The sequence below is a fragment of the Falco peregrinus genome, chromosome 2 (assembly GCF_023634155.1).
Source record: "Falco peregrinus isolate bFalPer1 chromosome 2, bFalPer1.pri, whole genome shotgun sequence".
Taxonomy (NCBI): Eukaryota; Metazoa; Chordata; class Aves; order Falconiformes; family Falconidae; genus Falco; species Falco peregrinus.
In genome coordinates, this window is record NC_073722.1 from 57,995,729 (window position 1) to 58,014,815 (window position 19,087).

Consider the following 19,087-nt stretch of genomic DNA (forward strand, 5'->3'; position numbering starts at 1 on the left):
GCCAGTTCTGGGAAGGATTTGTGCCTTCCTCTCAACCATCCAGCAGCAGCTGAGAAAAGTTCTCCGGAGCAATAGCACAGCTCTTTAAGTGCAGCGCTTGTAGTGACTTGCTGCAGCTGCTCTTAAAGGTGAGAGGGGAAGCCTACAAGCCATCTTAAAGCTTGCATTTGGCAAGAGAGCATTAACAAAGCCTGTATAATAACCCCTTGCATCTTCTGGATTTATGCTGTGCCTCGTGCGTCTTCAGTACATGTTGCAGCAGATGCATTCTTCAGGGGGAAACCTGGGGGCTGGCAAGTGTTATCCTATACAATTTGCTTTTTCAAAGGCCTCATCCTGCCAAAAAGTTCTAGGAGGAAGTAACTTGAGTCTAAACGTGCTGTTAGTTATGAAGAAAAATCCCCACAGTTACACTCCACTAGGTGTCAGAAAAACTCCATGGTTCAGCCAGAGAGGATGCACTGGCTGAGGGGGTGGGTTTGCTGTGTAAGCACTTGTGTAACACTTTGGACAGGGCCCAAGGAAAACAATTAGACATTTGAGTTTATTTTTTGTTTATGTAAAATAGTAAATACGCCGTTGGGTCAGCCTTTCCTTTTTTTCCCTCAGAGGAAAATGGAAATAAACTTTTTGTCAAGAGTTATGCCACCCTAAAAAACGGTGAGTGCTGTGGGTTTGTATCCTTCGGCTGAAGCTGGTCTCTGAGTTTTGGGCAAATCTAGCGGAAGTTTTGTGGAAGGTTGGTTCTGTGTCAATAGAAACAAAAGCTGTTGAAGCTGTTGTAGTTGGGATGCTTGTGCATGTGCAGTGAACATCAGATATGATATTTCCCAAGATAGGAACATCCTCCGTTCTTACTTCACTAGGACAAAACTGGTGCAGATTGGAAGTCTTTATTATGAAGAATAATGCCTAAAACCTCCTACCAAAGTATGAAGAAGTATATGCAGATTCACCTAAAATTGTGTCCCAATCTCCTCAACACAGTTCAGCCTTAAGAGGAGAATTTGTCCTTTATGGCTACTGTTCTGCTGCTTCGCTGATGCAGCTACAGTTTGGTTTGTATAGATGGCTGCAACTCAATACATACATTAGTTGTCAAAATTATGTGTACTCATTGTATATAGCATAACTAGGTAGGTCACTGTTTTGCGCATAAATACATATGTATGTTTTGCAGGCTAAAATCCCCTTTGGAAACAGCACAAAGTTCACACTCAGTGTATTGATTTTATATCACAATGCATGCACCTCCCTCTGGGAGAAAAGCGCATTCCTGAGGAAAAAGAGTATATGGCTTGTCAAACATGAAGATTTCTGAAGAAGTTCCATATTTCTAAACTCTTGATTCTTACTAGGTACATGTGCAGTATTCAGTACTTAAGGATCAGACTGTGACCTTTGACAGGAACATTGTCGGGAAAACTGGAAGGTTATTAGGCCAGAAAGGGGGAGTCTAAGGAATGAGTATAGAGACATCCAATTTACTCTGCGTCTTGAATTTCTACCTAAATGATTGTGCTGCTTTGTTATCTATGCATTGCTGCATATATGTCCCAGTGGCTGTTTTTAAAAAGCAAGTATATATTTCCACTCTGTATTGATAATTGTTAATAAAATTTATATTAACACATGAAAGTCACATGTAAATAGTCTTAAAGCAATTTTAAGATCCTAAGAAGTTTCAGGTATTATTCTGACCATCAGATATTTGAAGATCGATTGATGCAAGATGATTTTTGAAAGGTTTTCAAAATTTGCTTTCTCTTCCTGAACTTTTGAAAAGAGTACTCTCCACCGTGAGGTTTAGAGACTTCCATTTTGTAACAAAATCTGAAATTCTTAGATGCTGCATGACTCCAGAGTTAGGAAGGTCTTTAAACCTGGCAGACTTGTGACGTAATTATGAGTCAGTGACAACACATACTAATGGTCCTTATCCTTCAGTCAGAGAGTGCAGTTCTGAGGTAGCCCTATAAAACAGCTAATTTAGCATCATAAATTGCCTTCCCATTCAGAAATAGAATAGGTGGTGCTGGGGAGGAGTGTGAGGGCAGAGGAGGCCATCTTGCACCTTCCCCGCTGTGGCTGCCGCCCCGCAGGAGGGATGTGTATCTCTGGCACCTCTGCAGGGATCCTTCTTTCCCCCAGGAGACAGCTATTGACCGGCTGTAATTTAGCACAGGAGAATAAATAGCACCTCAAAAGCACAGCCTGGGATTGGTGATTCTCACTAGGTCTGAACTTCAGGTAATCGCAGACTGAATCTGAACTGCATTGAAAACATCTTGGAGATAATTCTCCAGTGGCTCCTCCTTGGGCTTTCTTCTCACCAGTGAAGAGCTGAGGTCAGGGTACAACCTCAGGATAGTCTCATGTTTAATGTCTCCCTGATCAATCTCTCTGTGAGGCACTGTGTGGTACTTACTCTGAAATATTGACCCGTACGGTGACAGCTGTAGTTGTGTTTTAGGGCAGAAGAGTTGTTCTTAAGCTTGCTTTTTTTCTCACGTACTCTACGGCCAGTTACCTCTTCTGCTGCATAGAGGTAGGAGGCATTACTAACCTGTGCATCACATCAAGTGAGCCTGGAGGTACCTGGTGTCAGTGTCACTCTAAGTTGCATCTTCTTAAAAATACAACCTGATTCTGAATCGATTGAAGAAAAATAATTTTTTCAGGTGCAGATGGATACATTGCTAAGCCTAGGGACTGTTCAAGAAAGCTTTCAAGTTGTGAGCAAGTTTTGGGCGGAGTGAGATTTTCAGTACAGAATATGTTTACTGTCTGATTAGCAATTGTGTGTGATAACAACACAGAAACCGCAGCCTTCTGATTCCTGTGATCTCCAGATAGGCTCAGTCTTTTCTGCCTGAAGCTGTATGAAAAGAAACCTTGCTGATGATTTACAGTGACTGCTTGATTCAGTCATTGCTTCTTTTTTATGTCTTGCCTACATTATTACTTTCTTAATGTAATTGTAATGAAAATGTCATTGTGGCCCCTCTGTTACAACATTTTGCTGGAAGATTTCTTCCCACTGTTGTATGGATTTTTTATGAGAAACCTGTGCTGGCTTTGCAACAATATATTTAGAAATGCAGTTTTACACAGTTTTACCCAGTTCAAGCTTAACCTGTGCAACTGTAGCTTTCGTGACAGGATGGAATTGCTTCTATTCCTACAAGCCCTGATCTGCCTCCGAAGATTTTTACTATTTCATAATGGTGTGGAAAATGAAGAAGATTTTCTTCTTTTGTGCCACAATACCCATTAAATCCTAACCAGCAGCAGTATTCTGGGCAGGGTATAAACTATTGCATTTGGACTTCCTTTGCAGTAAAACAGATGTTTCTTCTCGGGCATTTTTAATCTGTGAGGACAGTGCTCCGAACCTTTTCTTAGGATCTAGATCCAGTGGCAGATGATTATGTGAGGTCTTGTTGTGAAAACCATCTTGCAGAAGTGGCATGTTTTTAGTGGGGGGGTGTATGCATACTTGTATATAGACACACGCATATGTATGCATATTTTTTTGATTTGTACATAAAACCTTGTTTCTTTCAGGTAGCTCTTAATTGTGCAAAACTGACCTGACTAAACCAGCAATGAACTGTTTCATGTATTACTACCCATAAGAAAGTTTTGGAAGTTAGAGGAAGCTTTTGGGTTTTACTTGTTAAGAAGGTCTATTGAGGATATCTAGGAAGAACATGCTCCAGTTCTTGCGTTGTAAAGTGGATTCTTGCCATGACTTGCTGTCTTAAGGACAGCATGGATGAAGAACAAAGAAAATGTATTTTGAGACCTTAAGTTGCCATAATGCATTTTAAATGTATTGAGTAAGAACTACTAGTTAAAATGTGTCAGTAACAGGGTGATACCTTTCAAGATGAGAGACACACATTGTGTGAGAGAGTATTGTGCATCTTTTTCCAAACCTACTCAAAGAGCCTAAAGCCCCATAGATGGAAGGATAACCATAATAATTTTCAGGACAAACTTGCTGGAATAACGAGCATGCATAAATCTAAACCAGAAATGGTTGTCAGTGTCCTCCATCATGTTTACTAAGAGTCTGAGACTCAGCAGTTGCAAGACTACCCCTGAATCCCATGAAGCTACTTTAATGAGAGCCAGCTTCTTCAGAACTGTCCCCTAAAACTTTCTGCACCCTAATATGAGCCTGTGGTGGAGGTGCTTCTGTGGCAACAAATAAATTCTTAACTATACTCATAATACTTGTCATATGACATGACGTGCTGCCCAGTGACCATGTACATGTCTTGTTTAGCACTAAACTTTATTCTGTATCCTTAAGATGTTGTAGATGTACAATAGCCAGCGACTAGATACAGATCCCTTGTTGCTCTTAGTCTTGTTAAATGTAAACAGGAAAAATAGAGAAACAGTGCAAAGTCCTGAGATCCATGCCCCAACTTCCTCTGAAGATGTTAATTAAAGGTATGTCAGATTTTCAAAAAGCATGCAAAATCAGTCCAGAAAAATAATGCTGCCAGTAGCTGTTCCTGTATTGGAATTCTAGACAGTCCCTGGACATAGTGAAGAAAAAAAATAATTCTGTGTGATTGTAAAAAGAACAGTAACTGACTACAATAAAAAATCTGCCTTGAATGTGAATGTTACTTTCTTTCTCCAGCTTACTTTGTACCTGAGCCAAAATTCTAAATTTCACCTTTACGTCTCTGCGTAAGGAAAAAGCACCTCTCTAATATCTTGGCAGATAAAGAAAATTCATCCACATGATGTTGTTCAGCTTACAAAACTTAATTACAAAATTTTGTAATTACAAAATCTTGTAATATTCGTATTTGTTGTAAATTCCATTATGCAGAACATGCCACTGAACAAAGTACCTATAGGATTTAATTATGTCAGCTATTATTAAATTGTGGAATGGGAAAGGCATGTGTAAAGAATTCCTGCATGCCATCAAGGAGACCAGTGATGACAAAGCTGCAAATTTTGCCCCTGTAATGTCTTCACATTATGTTGGGATCTGATGGGGTTAATAACGCCTGATGATGTTCAAAAATTATTTTCTTCATGCCTTACAATGCTACAGCTGCAGGGAGGAGCAGGCAAACCTTTGTGAATGAATGGAACCTAAGAGACACAAAGGCATTAAATACACCCACGCATTCTGCATGTGCTAAGAGGACTTGATGTAAATATCCCAATTGTGACCTGCATCCCTATCTAGACAATAAATCAGCCACTACTTTTAAGATGAGGAAAAATACCTCTGTGTGAATGTGATTTCATGGGTACTCTCAGACACTGTGGCTGGAAATAGCCCTATCAGGCAACTCTTCTAGCCTGCCATGAGAATGAATGAAAAGTTTTCTGCCACCATGGATAGACGAGGTTTGCTGCCTTCCTGCCACACTTTTACAGATGCCATGCATGTCTATTTGTCAACCTTGACGTATGTCTCTCCTTGGCAGCTGCTTCTGTTGATTGTCAGATGAATTCAGGTTTAGTTTATGGGGCTATTGCAACACACTGAATTAGGAATGAAACTGCCTGTTGAAACAGAAAAGTAAATGCAACTCCTCCAGCTGGTTCAGAAGACACTTCTTGCTAACAGGCTAGAGCACCTCTCCAGCACTTGTTAGAGATGCGTGTCCAGCCGCATTCATTCGCTACTCCCAGTATGAAATTAATTCCATGCTGAAGTTAATTCCAGGTTGAAAATAACTTTGTGCCAAAAAAACCCAACCAAAACCCTAAAAAAAATATATATTGCGGAAAAATGGAGATGTTGAAGTACGTATCTGAAAGAAAGAAACACAGATTAAAAGGAAGGTATGAGGGAAGGTAGATGCAAGTAGGAAAGCAGCAGATCGGTAATTTGTAAAAACCATGGTAATCATCTGGGATGCAAAGCAAAACACCATAATAAAGAACAAATTATTATAAATACTGTGTTTCTTCCCCTCTTTGCCAGAATAAGTAGACAGGAACAGATATGCCAGCTTGTTCCCCCCATATGTTTTCACAAGTGCACTTTTGTTTGTTATGGAAGAGATGCTTTTCCATGATGCGATCTGATTTTTATATTACTGCATGTGACTTTAATCTAAGATCTGATTATTTCTGGGAAAAGGAGAATGAATCTACCCAACTGTGTCCTTTGTGGAAACAGAGAGGACAGTGCTGTTGGGTTCTTCTATTACTCCCCTAAAGGGTTTTGCTAACTCTCTGAGGTCCACGCCTTCCCTCTGCCGTCCCTTGGAACTGTCCTGATCTTTGTTCATCCTTTTAAATGGTGGAGGTGGTCTTTTGGCTCACATGAATGCTTGTTCTATGTAAATCACATGTTTCTGCCAGGCCTGTTTAGCTCATTGTAATAATAAACCATAAACGGGTTCCAAAAAAAAGTGTCTCTGCATTTCGATTTGGTTTATTTTAGCATAACTTCAGAGATCAGAATGTAAGATGAAACACAAATCTGCTTTTGTTGGCCTGTATCCTTGGAGTATTATGACAAGTGAATTATTGCAGGCTTTGCGGGAATACATTATGGGGTATATTATGGCCCTGAGAGTCTGCAGAGATCTGGAGGAAGAAAGAGATTTAGCTATTTAGTCTATAAGTCGTGTCGGGACGCGCTGCTTGTGGCGTAGAGTGTCTTCTACAGGGAAGTGCAGGAACCTCATTGACATATGAGTTCCTTCCTGGCCTCATGCTGCTGGCTTGAAATATTAGAATCATGGTAATGAAACCCGTCAGCCTAGTCCTAGTGTCACCAGCATCTGCTGATCTGTTGTGGGTGACACTTGCCTCCCAAGCCAGCATCCGCCAAATGCAAGTGTCCCAGTTGCTATGGCCCATGGTGACCTGGGAGAACCTGCCCATGTGAGTCCCTGCTCACACGTGCAGGGAGCCTGCGGGCTCGGGCACGGGTATAGCAGACGCCCGCAGCAGGGAGAGGTGCCGTTACCCCACCATCAGTCATTTCGTTGTGATTTTAGGTAGGCTGGCAGCCCTGTTACCCAGGCTGCTCGTTATTTCCCACAGTAAACCTCTGGTTTTCATTTTCCACAACTTTTCCAAAACTTCGTTTAGGCAAATTTTCCATGCCTTGGGCAGGTTTTTGTTTCTGAAAATACCAGTCAAAGTAGTTCTGCTGTTTATGAGAACAAAGCGAAGGGTAAACAATGCACTGGTTTCCAAGGCTAAAAAAGGTTAGATGACCTTTGCTTTGGGAAGTTCAAGTGCCTTGGAGCTCTGCAGTGGGGGCTTTCTCTGGCGCAAGAGCTGCTTTTATGTCAAGGATGTGCTTTTGGTCCTTTAGCGAAAATCCACTCATGCTTTGCCAAGTTACAAACAGTTGAAAAACTGCAATTTATTCATACTCAGAAGAAACTTGTTAAAATTTAGCAAGGAAAATCTCTGTGGTGTGTTGGAGCCTCCACAGTTTGCTGTGCCGGTCAGACCCAGCATTGCATGCTCTAGGTTCAGGCTACGGGGATGGTGCCAGAAGGACTTGGCGATGGCCATTTCCCACTGCTTGGTCCGTAGCACGGTCAGAGGTGATGCACATCTATCTTTCTTGTGACTACCCTGTCCTTTGCACCCAGACAGGCTGGAAGAGAAACAACAGTGTAGACAGAGACTGTGAAATCAGGTGAGGAGGCTGGCCTGCCAGAGTGTAGGATGAGAAAGGGACTAGCTGGACATGGACATTAGGATGAACTGCTGCGGAAGTAAGGATACCGAGGGGGTACTGGGTCTTGAAGTCAAGTGCTACTGTGGGAGATGCCTGTTTTTACTACCATGCTGATATATTTCTTCAGCACAGAAAATTGTACTCATTCATACTCTGTCCAGAAGCACCTTCATGTTACTGTTTGATGACAGGTTGAAAAGCAGTATTGATATGTTGTTATTATTGTTATTGTTAATTTTTTTATTCTAACAGGACTGGCGTTCTGTAAGTATTCAGAAAGATACAGTAGCCAAGTTATTTTTATTTCTGCTTCTGTCATTGACATACATATGACTTATATGACAGACATAACAGCCTTTTTCTTAATTTGGCCTCCTTTGCACAGTGGGAAATTACATTCTTACATGGCTTGCTTGTCTTATAATTAACCACTGGTAATTATCACATTCACTGCTGCAAGAGCATCACCAAAGAGCATGGTTAATAGGTGGAGTGTACAGTATCTGTATGTATATGGTTTTTGCAGGGCCACGTTGCAGGCTTGGGAGAATGGAGAAGACCTTGCATATGCTTTTGCAAACTCTTTTGTGAATTTATAGCAGCATGGATCCTCCTCCAGCCCTGCCATTTACTCAGAACACCTGCACACTGGTGAGTTTATTTTGTGTAGGTGCTGCAAGCTCAGATGCTCTGCTCAGTGCTGTGCTTCACAGGGCTGTACTAACAACCTGCTGGACCTGGGGCTTTGAAAGGACACCTCCCCTCTTGTCTCTTCTCTTCTCCTTTGTCATCATTAACATTTTATAGCTCTTAATGTCTGTTTCTCAGCCTTCTCCTGGCAGCCCACAGTCCCAGGTCTGGGCAGTGCTCTGCTGGTCGGGCAGGGCTCCCGCCGGGGCTAAGGGGGCCCTGGGGGAGCATCATCGACTGGCTGTTGGGGAGCGGGACCAGACCTGAGCGTGAAGAGCTGATGTCAGCAGCACCGAGGGAAGCCGTCTGTGGGCAAACAGAACCGGCACATGGCTTAAAAGTCCGTGGGGCTTTGTTCAGTCAAAACAGAGCCTCTGCCAAGCTGCTAATTGTAGCTCTATTTTTTCCCCTCCTGCCTTCACAGGTTAAAAATGGAAATTCATCCCTCTGCAGAGAGCCCTGCCTCCTTGTAGCTCTGGGGGGACTCTAATCCGCTACCACCTCCTGCGGTGCATGGCTAGCTTTCTGACAGTTTTCAGCATCACTTTTTAAGACATTTTTCTCTTTTTCAAATGCTTCCCTTACCTTGGCCTGACATATGGTTTTGCTTTAAGAGCAAAATGGTTTTCCATAGGCAGCTGGTGAGGTCCCTGAACACATGTTCCTCCAAAACACAAAACCCTAGAAGACATCAATTCCCACTAGAAAGGTTACTTACATACAGCTGCAGAACACTGCTTTAAAGTTTTGGAAAGTAATACTGTAGTCAGCTGACATCATTTAGTCACTTTGATTAGTTTCTTGTGCCTGATTGCTGAATGTCCTGAGTAATGACAAATGAGGCTCCTTCGAAGATCACATCTATATGCACTTAAGTAACAACCAGAAAATAAATCATCATTTGTTTCAGAGCTAAACCCAGGGAAAATGGCCTGAGGATGTAACCAGATTAGCTGGACAGCATTTAAAACAAAAGTAATTACAAAATACATGTATTGCAGCCAAAAGTATTGTTTGAAAAGAGGGTTCTCCCTGTTTCCAGTCTTAAATAAGGTGGGGAAAATGTTTCTTTCTGAAAAGGAAACAAGGGAATTACAGAGACAAAGGCCAGCTTAAGAATCAAAACCACATCCATTCACCCACAAGTTTTCTCTTTTTTGAATGCCTGCGGAAGAACGAGCAGGTTGTAAAGTCAGAAGAAAAGAATGTGTTTCTTACTGGGAATAGGCACTGGATTTGGGTAAGCTGATTCACTGTCTGTGCCTAGTGACAGAAAGCTGCTCTTTTTTCCTTCAGGAGCTCTGCCACTTGCACCCTGCCCTGCTGCAGAGCCCATCAGCCCCAGCCGCACGTGCTGCTCCTTGCCAGGCGCTGAGCTGCACCTGGGCAGTAAAGGCTGCACGGGCAGTGCCAGCTCTGCACGGGCACGGCTATCTCAGGGGCGTGCAGTGGGATCCTCTCCGTAAGGGAATGTCTGACCTGGCTGGTTTAGAAATCTCTGGTTTTGGTTCTTCCTCCACATTAAATAAAGCCATTTGTGACTGTCTCTTCACATGCTGTGTCTTTCCTGTCCCAACTATATTTTTAAGTGGCTGCTTGGGCCAGCCAGCACTGTTCCCTTTCAAGTGTAGGACTTCTGGTTTTCCTGTACAGCTTCTTGTGATCTTTATTGTTTGCCCTCACAGTATATGGCTGAGTCCCTAACTAGAGTCATGAAAAAAAAGAAAGAAAAAGAGAGAAGTGCCCCATGGATGGCAGTCCTATCTGAGAGCACCCCAAAGGGCAAGAGTTCATTCTAGGGGCATGCACTCTTTCTGCCTGCAAGTTGGATGTACCTTGTAATAACCTAAATTTCCACACTGGTGAAGCAGCTCAGGCCCATAGGCGACAGCCATGGTGCCTGTGAGAAGGCTTCGTGACAGCACAATTTGCTCCTTTCCTTCCTCCTGCACTCTTGGGTGCAGGAAAGTGTGGGAGGTGGATGGCTGTGCTTTCGTGGTGGGTCACGGTTTGTACTGCTGCAGCGGCCCTGAGCCATCAGGAAATCTCAGGACAGCCATGGACGGTTCCCTCACTACTTCTCTTTTCTGGGCTATCCTGGGTGGAGAGCACAAGTCATTCATAAGTTAATGTGTTTGAAATTCTGTCATACCCTCTCCTGGGTCTTTTCAGCTTGGCCAATTACTATCCAAGCAACAGCAAATAGATGCCAACTTTTTTTCACCATGAGCTTTTCACCTACCTTTTTTTTCATCAGTTTGCTGCTGGGGAGAAGGCTGAGAGCAGCCCTAGCTCAGATCAGAAGTGCAGTGGGAATATACTTTCAGTCTGTGACTAAATTGTAACACGGAGGCCAATGCACCCAACAGCAGCAGCTCCTAAATGCTGGCTGGTACCGTTGGGATATTTGCATCTAGAGGCTTTGCTCAAGAGACTGTGCCCATTGATAGAAACAGGTGATGAGCAGTCTCTGTAAAAGTGTCGTTACAATTTTTTTGATTGTGGTAAGGTTGATTTGAATTTAGAAAGAAGATACAAGAGAACAGGTTAGCATTTTTCTTAGCCTTCTCCTACTGAGCTTCATTTCCTTTAAAACACTCCTTTGAGATAAACTGAATGTTGTTTGGTTTGAGCTGAAGACAATTTAGGAGCATTCGTAAAGACTTACTTGGTATTTTGGTATTAGCAATTTGGTATTAAACTGGATGGTGCCATTTCCCATCTAGTGCCAAAGGTTTATGTATTTATTTTTACCATGTCTACATGTTGGATAGTGATTTTTGCCATTGGCACATAGGACATGTCAACAGTCCAATGATACATTTCAGAAAAACAGATTTTCTGCCTTTATTTTTAACAAGAATGTGGATCTGCTCAGCTCCTTCTATTAAATAGGCTTCATTTTCCCAAAATGCCTAAACCCTATTGTGGAAAATTGTGAAAATAGCTAGCAGTTTAACATTTTAAAATATTAGATTATGCTAATCCGATGTCAGTTTATCTTAAAATAGGAACAAATCACAACCGATCGTCTTTACAAAATGGCAGATCTTGATTAATTCTACAGCAATAATTCTGTCTGATGGTATCAAACCTGGATCCTTAAAGTCTCTTCTTGTTGAAAGCACTGCCTTATGTAAGGAAAAATAACAGGAAAAAATATACCACAATTTCTCAGTGAAAATCTCCAGAGAATTGCTCAATGGCTTTTCAAACCTCTGTAAGGAAAAACAGCCAGCCACACTGGACTGGATGCCTGTGTTTTAAACTTATAAATGGGATTGCAAGGTGATGAAATCTGCAGGGTGATTTTTAGGCAGGAAGCTGAAACTGCTTGCATCTGAAGTGCTAAAATGTGACAACCAGTGTATGTATTTTTAAAATGAGCGTGAAAATTCACAGTTATCTGCTTTCAATAAAGAAAGAGCAGGAATTTCACAATAAAACAATAAACTCATAAACCTTAAAATATGCACATGCAACAGGTGCTGATTTGTACAATGATATTAAAATGTAATAAAATGTCTCACTATTGTCCAAAAAGAACTGCAGCCAGGATACAGCATTTGGCTGTGTTCTGCCCTTGATGCGAATTAGTTCTGATATCCAAGGCTAACATGTGTTCGATAAAGAGATGGAATTCTTTTGGGAAGAGAATGGAAAGCATGTTCTGGTTCAAAATCGCTTGCTTTACTTTATTGAGAGGTCTCTATTATAGTTTTGGGGATTTTAAGCTCTTTCTTCCTAATGTGTGATTCAGCTGGAATGTGGATTTATCACCCTTTCATTCCCAAAATTTCTGTGACTAGCTCTCAGAGATGCTAGTGAGGGAAGGACTGTATGCATCTTGCCCACCAGATGAAGCAACGCAAGCAAACAGGCTTTGGTTTCTTTGTCTGTGCAAGCTCTGTCCTTCTGCCCTGCTCTTGGTAGAGCCTGCCTGCCTTCCTGGTATCAGCTGCAACTGAGAGCAAAGCTTGGCATGTCTGGTGGCCTCCTTTTTAGGGACAGGGCGTGAGTGCTGTGAGAGTGGAGAGGAGGTCTGCTCAGTGAGCGTCCAGGTCAGTGACATCCAGCTGCTGGGAGCTGTGCTTGGAGGGGTGAAGATCTGAATCCCTGCTTGGTACTTTCTCTGAATTTCGTATGTAGCTGAAGGGTATATATTAAATACAGACACTGCGTGACACCAGAAGGAAGACTGGAAAAGGAAAATAGTACTGGGGTCTCTTCCTATCCATGCTAATTGATTACCACAGAAGCATAGCTAAAAGTGTTACTGCAACCTTCACACTGTCCTTGACATTTTATTTTCATGGTGGCGCTCAGTGAAAGAACAAGTTTCCTGTCCAAACCCTCATTTTCTGGGCTGACTGTGAAAATCTATGGAAATGCCTTTGGTTTTAGAAATAATGCTGATGCCACCATATGTCCTCTTGCAGATCTCTGATCTAGACTGCTCTGTTTCTCAAATTCATCAGTTGGTGCAAGGTTATGGTTTAGGTGAACAGCAACCAAGAATCAGATCTGGTTTTGATACAATGTGCAGCTCTACATATAGGGTGGGAGAGGTTGGAAAGGTTTTGCTTGTAGATTTTCATGTATGTACTGCATATTTACTTTTAGAAAACCTCAGTTATGTTTTAGGCTGTGGGATCCTCTAGATCCCCTAGACATAAAGTGGAAGCTATGGGTCCACTTACTTTCTCTAGAACTTACTCTGCATTTGCAGGCCTGCCTTCTGGGCTGTACCAGGACGAGTATATGTATATATATACACACCTCACCTTAAGTATAACCAGATACCATTTAATAATCAATCTTTTATAGCCCCCTGGTCTTGGGTGAAGCAACAAAGCCTTTTGCGAACATTGTGTTTTCTAGTGATCACGGCCAAGACATTACAAGTTCCCTTTAAAATGAAGGGAAGTTAATGGAACATACTTAAATAAATCCAATGTTGTAGTAAATGGAAACCGAGAAAACGAAACTGCTTCTAATATCATGTGTACAAGTCTTTATGTTTTTACTGTATAACCATTCCCTTCATTTAAAAAAAAAACATATTAGTGAAGTGATTAGAATCAAATGCAACAGGAATTGAGTAGCCGGGTCCGCTTCCTTGAGGGATGCCCACAGTTTCAGGTCCTGCCCATAAGAACTAGGCTTTGGGATAGAGATGTTTTTTTTATCACAGCTGAAATAGATGTAATTATGACTTAGATTTTTCAGTTTTAAATTGAAGTCTGTTGAAAAGTTTGTTTTGAACAGTTTTAAATTAAAGTCTGTTTTGAAAGTATGTATAAAATGTAGTGTGCATGTTCACCTGAAAGGAGGAGTAGGGTTATGCAAAGAGGTTAACGATGAAAGAGGTGCTAATGAGCTGCTTCCTCACAGGTTATATTCACAGTGGCCAATTCACTGTTCACTGAGGTCTATAGAAGAGCTCCCATGTCAGAGGAACCTAATCTCTCGGTTATGAGGTCTGAAGGGATTACAGAAAAAAAGAGATTTTGACTTGATACAATACATTTGCAAGGAAAATAAAGTAAGTTCAGAAGATGAGTGATGAGAGGTTTTGCCTTTTCAAGATGCTGTTTTAACTGAAGGAGGCTTCAGCCTTTGAATCATTGTCAGAAATTACTGAAAAAAAGACTTGTCGAGAATATTGGATTTAAATTTTAAATGTGTTTCCTTGAATTATCTGAATTATCTGCTCATGATCACCTGTATAGTTTCAAGATGGAGGCACTGCAAAAGTGTACGCATGAGTACTTCACTGTGTGTCCCACATGCACATGAAACTCCTCTACCCTACTTGCCTCTCTGTACCTGCATCCTTGGCTTCCCTTGACAACGAGAGAAACAAGGCTTTCAGACCATTTTACACTGTATCATTCTGGTGGCATGTGGCTAAAGCAGCTTATACAGATGCAGCTAGAAAAGCTCTTATGCCTTCTCACAGTTTTTGGTGGGATGCCATGCTCATCTGAGCACGTACTGTGATAAAACAGCATCTACACTGGAAACTTTTGCCGGCATAATTATGCAAGGCAACAAGACCCCTCTGGTACACACTGTAAATAAGACCCAACAATATTCTATATTATAAACAGATTGAGGACCACCACAGACTTTCCCCCCACGGATCTGTTCATTGTTTCTCTGCTACAATTGCCAAACACTGGCCGTAAAACTTCCTTTAGTCCCTGCTTTATTTTCATGGTGGGTGCCACAGTCTTACCAACATGTGTCATGCACGATGGCAATTGCTACTACCTTTTTGCCTTTCCCTACTCTTCTGCTACTGAAATCCAGCAGTGTTACCCTATGTACTGGAGCAGATCTGTGGGGTTTTTCTGATCAGCAAAAAGCAAGGATTTTTCATGAGAAAAATCTGTGTGAGAAGTAAAGGAAGAGATGTGACACTTTATTAAAAAAAGAGCTTGAGCCGAGAAAAAGTCTCAAATTTCTATTATTCCTTAAACACATCCAAAGCTGTCTGTGTCAGCCTTTGTTGGCAGTGAAACATAACATCACTCATTGCATTGGACTCCGCTCCGAAGGCTGCAACAAATATTTGCCTTTTGCTTTAAAATGTTAACGTAACTGATACTTTATTTTACAAGAGGTAGAGTGGCATTGCAGAGGCTCTCTCTTTTGGAGCAACAAGCTGGGAAGTGTACCAGTGTGAAACAACAGTCAGTGCCTCCCACCGTGGGGTGGATTTTGGCAAGAGGGTGTGATGCACATCTGGTCTGCTGCTCCTTTCTCTGGGAACAGCTCTAGTCACACTTTTTATACTCGGCCTGTGTTGACTTAGAAGCTCATTTGACATCAGCATTTGATGGGCAACACTGATGAAAAGGGCAGGGCATACTTTAAATTAAAAAAGGGTGAGCTTTTTTCACCTGTTTTTCCAATACATTGTGAAAGAATACATATGTTGGCTGACCAATTTTAAATTTGTGCACCAGGAAAGCCGATGCCATACAAATCAATGAAGTTAACAACAGAAGATCATACTCATGGCTTTACAGAATTGGCAAGGGGAGGTGATACATTACCAGAAAACAGATCTGTGATGTTCACATCTCATATCCCATATTTTCTTCATTTGTCTTCCTATCATTCCTGGGATGCTAGTTTTGACACCTGTTTAATTTCTTCTCACAAACATCTGCTGCTTTCTATGCCGTTTTTGTTGCAAATTTCCTACACATATAGGTCTTACAAAATGAAGGTTAAGTCCTTGGCACAGGGAAGCAGGCCTCCCTCATTTGCAAACCAGAATGTCTTCACTTCAGTGGGTACTGGCAAAGTGTTTAAAGTTCCTGGCCTGTAATGTTAGAGCTTGGGAAAAGTATATTCCGCTAAATGACATTGGTGAGGGTGCAAAACTCTAATTTTACATATAAGCCTTATTTTATTGTCTCTATTTTTTTTTTTTTTCTAAATTAAATTGAAGATTGGGTGAGTCAGTTTGGGAAACTTGCATTGCATCAATCGCTGCTATATTCCTCTCCGAAAGAAGAGGGAAACATAAAGAGTCTTACCCAGAAACATCACATTATTTTTTAATAGTGAGACTCAAACAGACAAAACCCTAGATTTTCCCATATATATATATAGTTACTGAGAAGCTGAATTTAAAAGAAAACACTAAATTTTCACAATCAGCTTGCCAGCCTTCATTCACCACAGTAAGTCCTAAGTCCTATTCACCAAGTATTTTTTCTGACCTTGCTGAATGTTCTCTCTGGGCAGAGGGTATTTACTATAGAGCCACTGAATTACTAGCATTTGTTTTACTAAGTATATAAGAAGTGCTGAGTCACATGTGGTAATGTTTTAGATGACACCATCTTTTCATCCAGTTAATTTTGCCCATCAGTGTGGCATGGCATTGCAAGAATGACTGCATAATGGAAATATGAGGATGGCTTCTGACTTCTGACATTTAGAGAATCTGACCCTTTAAAGCTTCTTGGTTTCTCCTGAGAAATAATTTACCGTGGTGGTCTGTCTTAGATAAAAAGGAGGAAAGAGTCTGCCAGACAAGTGCAGCTTTTTTTGCTCCCTGTACTCTTCTTAGGTCTTGCATTTCCAGTGGTCTCTTTGACATGTTTCCCTGTGAACGCTTGTGCTAAGTACTGACAGAATGAAAACTGACCCTGAGTTTTGCCTGCTGGTTCCATTTCTGGCAAAATTCTGCTCTCCACTCCATTTGCTTTGTTCAGCTTCCATGTCACATCCAGTCTTTCTCCTCTCCTACACATGGAGGTTATTGTTGAAGCTTGCTTATTCTTCGTCTGGGGTGGGTGAGGGGGTGGGTGTATGTGGTGTGTTTCCTTCGAAATATGAGATTTCCTTCGAAATCCAATATGAGATCTGTCTTACCTAACTTTAAAAGTTATTCAGTCTCATCCCTCTAATCAGCAGTTCAAAACTTCATTTTCCTACCCTAGAACAGGAATGATGAACCAGGCTTTACAGAGAGATAACCATGTGAATCCCATTTCATGCCTCTGCTCTAACTTTGGCTTTGAATACCACTTGGTAGTAACCAATGCCCTTCAGCAGGTGTGGTACACCCCTTGCCACCCCTTGCTCCCTTGTGTCTACTTCTCTTAGGTCCAGTTCTGGCTCCTGCTCATGCTGTCCATCAGGTTCAGTCTTGTTCTCCCATGAACTCTGGGACACCTCTTCTCCCACCTCCATTTTGGACCTTCTCTCTTCCTCTTCACCCAGCACTGTATTTGCTCTCACCCGCATGTGAACCTTTGCTCTGCCCAAACTCAAAATCCTCCCATCTTCTGCATATTCCAAAATCCTCACAAAAAGGCCTCTGTGTTGAAGTGCCCATCCTTCTTCTTCTGCCTATTATTCCCAACATGTGCTTCTTCCTGGCAGGTGTGGTATCATTAATTACTCTAAACACGTAGTTTGGGCATATGCTGAATCCAGGTGTGTCTGGTTTCTAATGAATTAGGACTTCCTCATCGATCATTATTTCGGTAGGATTACACTAAGACTGTAGCAGGAACATGCATTGGCACGCTCCTACAGATCAAGACTTGAATACTGCAACACATGGGAAAAGCTTCAGTCTGGCTTTTTTGGATACCAGAAAAGCCATAAGGGTGAGAAACTTGAAGAACTGATCTCTCTGGTAATTTGTAAGAGTGATTCTCTAGCAATTTATAACATGTAAATCCTGACTGAAGACATTACTGAGATGAGGCTAGTTGTAACCATCTTTTTGTTGGGATGCTCTGGGTTATGCTGAGGGATATTCTTACAGCATTTTTCTGTCTACAAGAGGTCAGAGAGGGATTTGATCCTCTGGGTGGCTTCCACCTCTCAGCAGCTACCAACAGCTTCGTTCTTGTATTGACTGCCAGGGTCAAATCTATTGGGATGAGGTGAGGTGAAAGGGTCACATATTCTAAACAGACACGTAAGCAAACAGAACAGAATTCCTTAGGAAATCAGGCTGAAAAAAATAAGAATGACCTAGAACAGCAACAAAGTGCTTTGGTTTGTATACAGTATTTTCTGTGCTGCCTTCTTAATGTAAACTTTTTGGAACAGACATGTCCACTTATAATTCCACAGAGCATAGCAGAGTCTTTGCATTCATTAAACAAACAGAAATATAGGAAAGTTAATTACTGGTCATTTTCAAGTATGAGGATTTCTAGCTTAAATGAGAGAGACACCAAACATTTTAAGGTCAAAGCCAATAGGAAATCCTTTTTCCTGTAATACTTAAAACCGACTCCTTTAAAATAATTGCTGATAGTTTAGAATTACATTTCAGTTGGATGGCAGCTTCTAATTTGGTGGAAGTTTTCTGTGCTCCAGGTCTTGGACTTCTGGGCAACTCACTCTGATTAATCACCAATGTTATTTTGAAATGTACTTTGTCCACTCTCATCAGTTTCTATGGCTGATTAATGCAGGGCTCGCTATCTTTAAATAAAAAAAAATTAAATGTCTGATATAGTAGCAAAAATGCACAGCCATTTACCAGATATGGTGCAATACTGAAACTCAGAAAGTGTAACTTCCAAAGTCTTTAATAATCTAAAAATATCTGCTTGATTGAAATGATTGATGGTGCTTGTATTAGAAAGTGTATCATGTCTCACTCCCACTGAGTTCAAAACTTTACAGCCAGCTACCTCCCAGCTGGAGGCAGCCTTGAACAATAGTGGAATAAATCATTGGAAAAACACAGCTTTTCTGGAGGATTTTTGTGGGGTTTTTTTGTTTAGGTACTTTTTCCTTGTGGTACAGAATTAAGAAATAATTGTGGGACCGGGACCTATGTGACTGGATGGTAGGATTGCATTCTGTAGGCCAATTGGATTTCTCATTGAAAAGGTTGATCCTCCTTGTTTGAACTTGGTTCTTTGTGGGTTTCAAGTGCAAGATACAGCTGGTGGCAGGGTTTCCCTCTGCAAAATATTTCTTACCGAGGAACACTGGGAAAGAGGGGAAACAGTCTCCTAACGACTGTTTTGAGCCAAATAAACCCTGTGAACAGCATGGCTCCTGCTGGAATGAAGTTGCAGATTAGTCATCAAAACTAATGGTCTTTTTGGGAATCTACCGAAAAGAAAAACCTTAAAAAGTTTATGTCATAAAGTCATAATGTATGCAAATATTCCAGTGGTCATTTCATACGATGGACAGAAA

At 41.4% G+C, this 19,087-nt stretch overlaps 1 long non-coding RNA gene across 2 annotated transcripts in view; it reads left to right on the forward strand.

Moving 5' to 3' along the window:
• Positions 1-524: 524 nt before the first annotated feature.
• LOC114010691 (uncharacterized) overlaps positions 525-19,087 on the forward strand; it is a 49,656-nt gene continuing 31,093 nt past the window's right edge. The window contains exons 1-2 of one of the 2 annotated variants that reach the window (XR_003552276.2): positions 525-660; positions 8,223-8,347. This is a non-coding gene — a long non-coding RNA (uncharacterized LOC114010691). The remainder of the gene's footprint in view (positions 661-8,222; positions 8,348-19,087) is intronic. The other variant, XR_008746082.1, reaches the window with a different exon arrangement.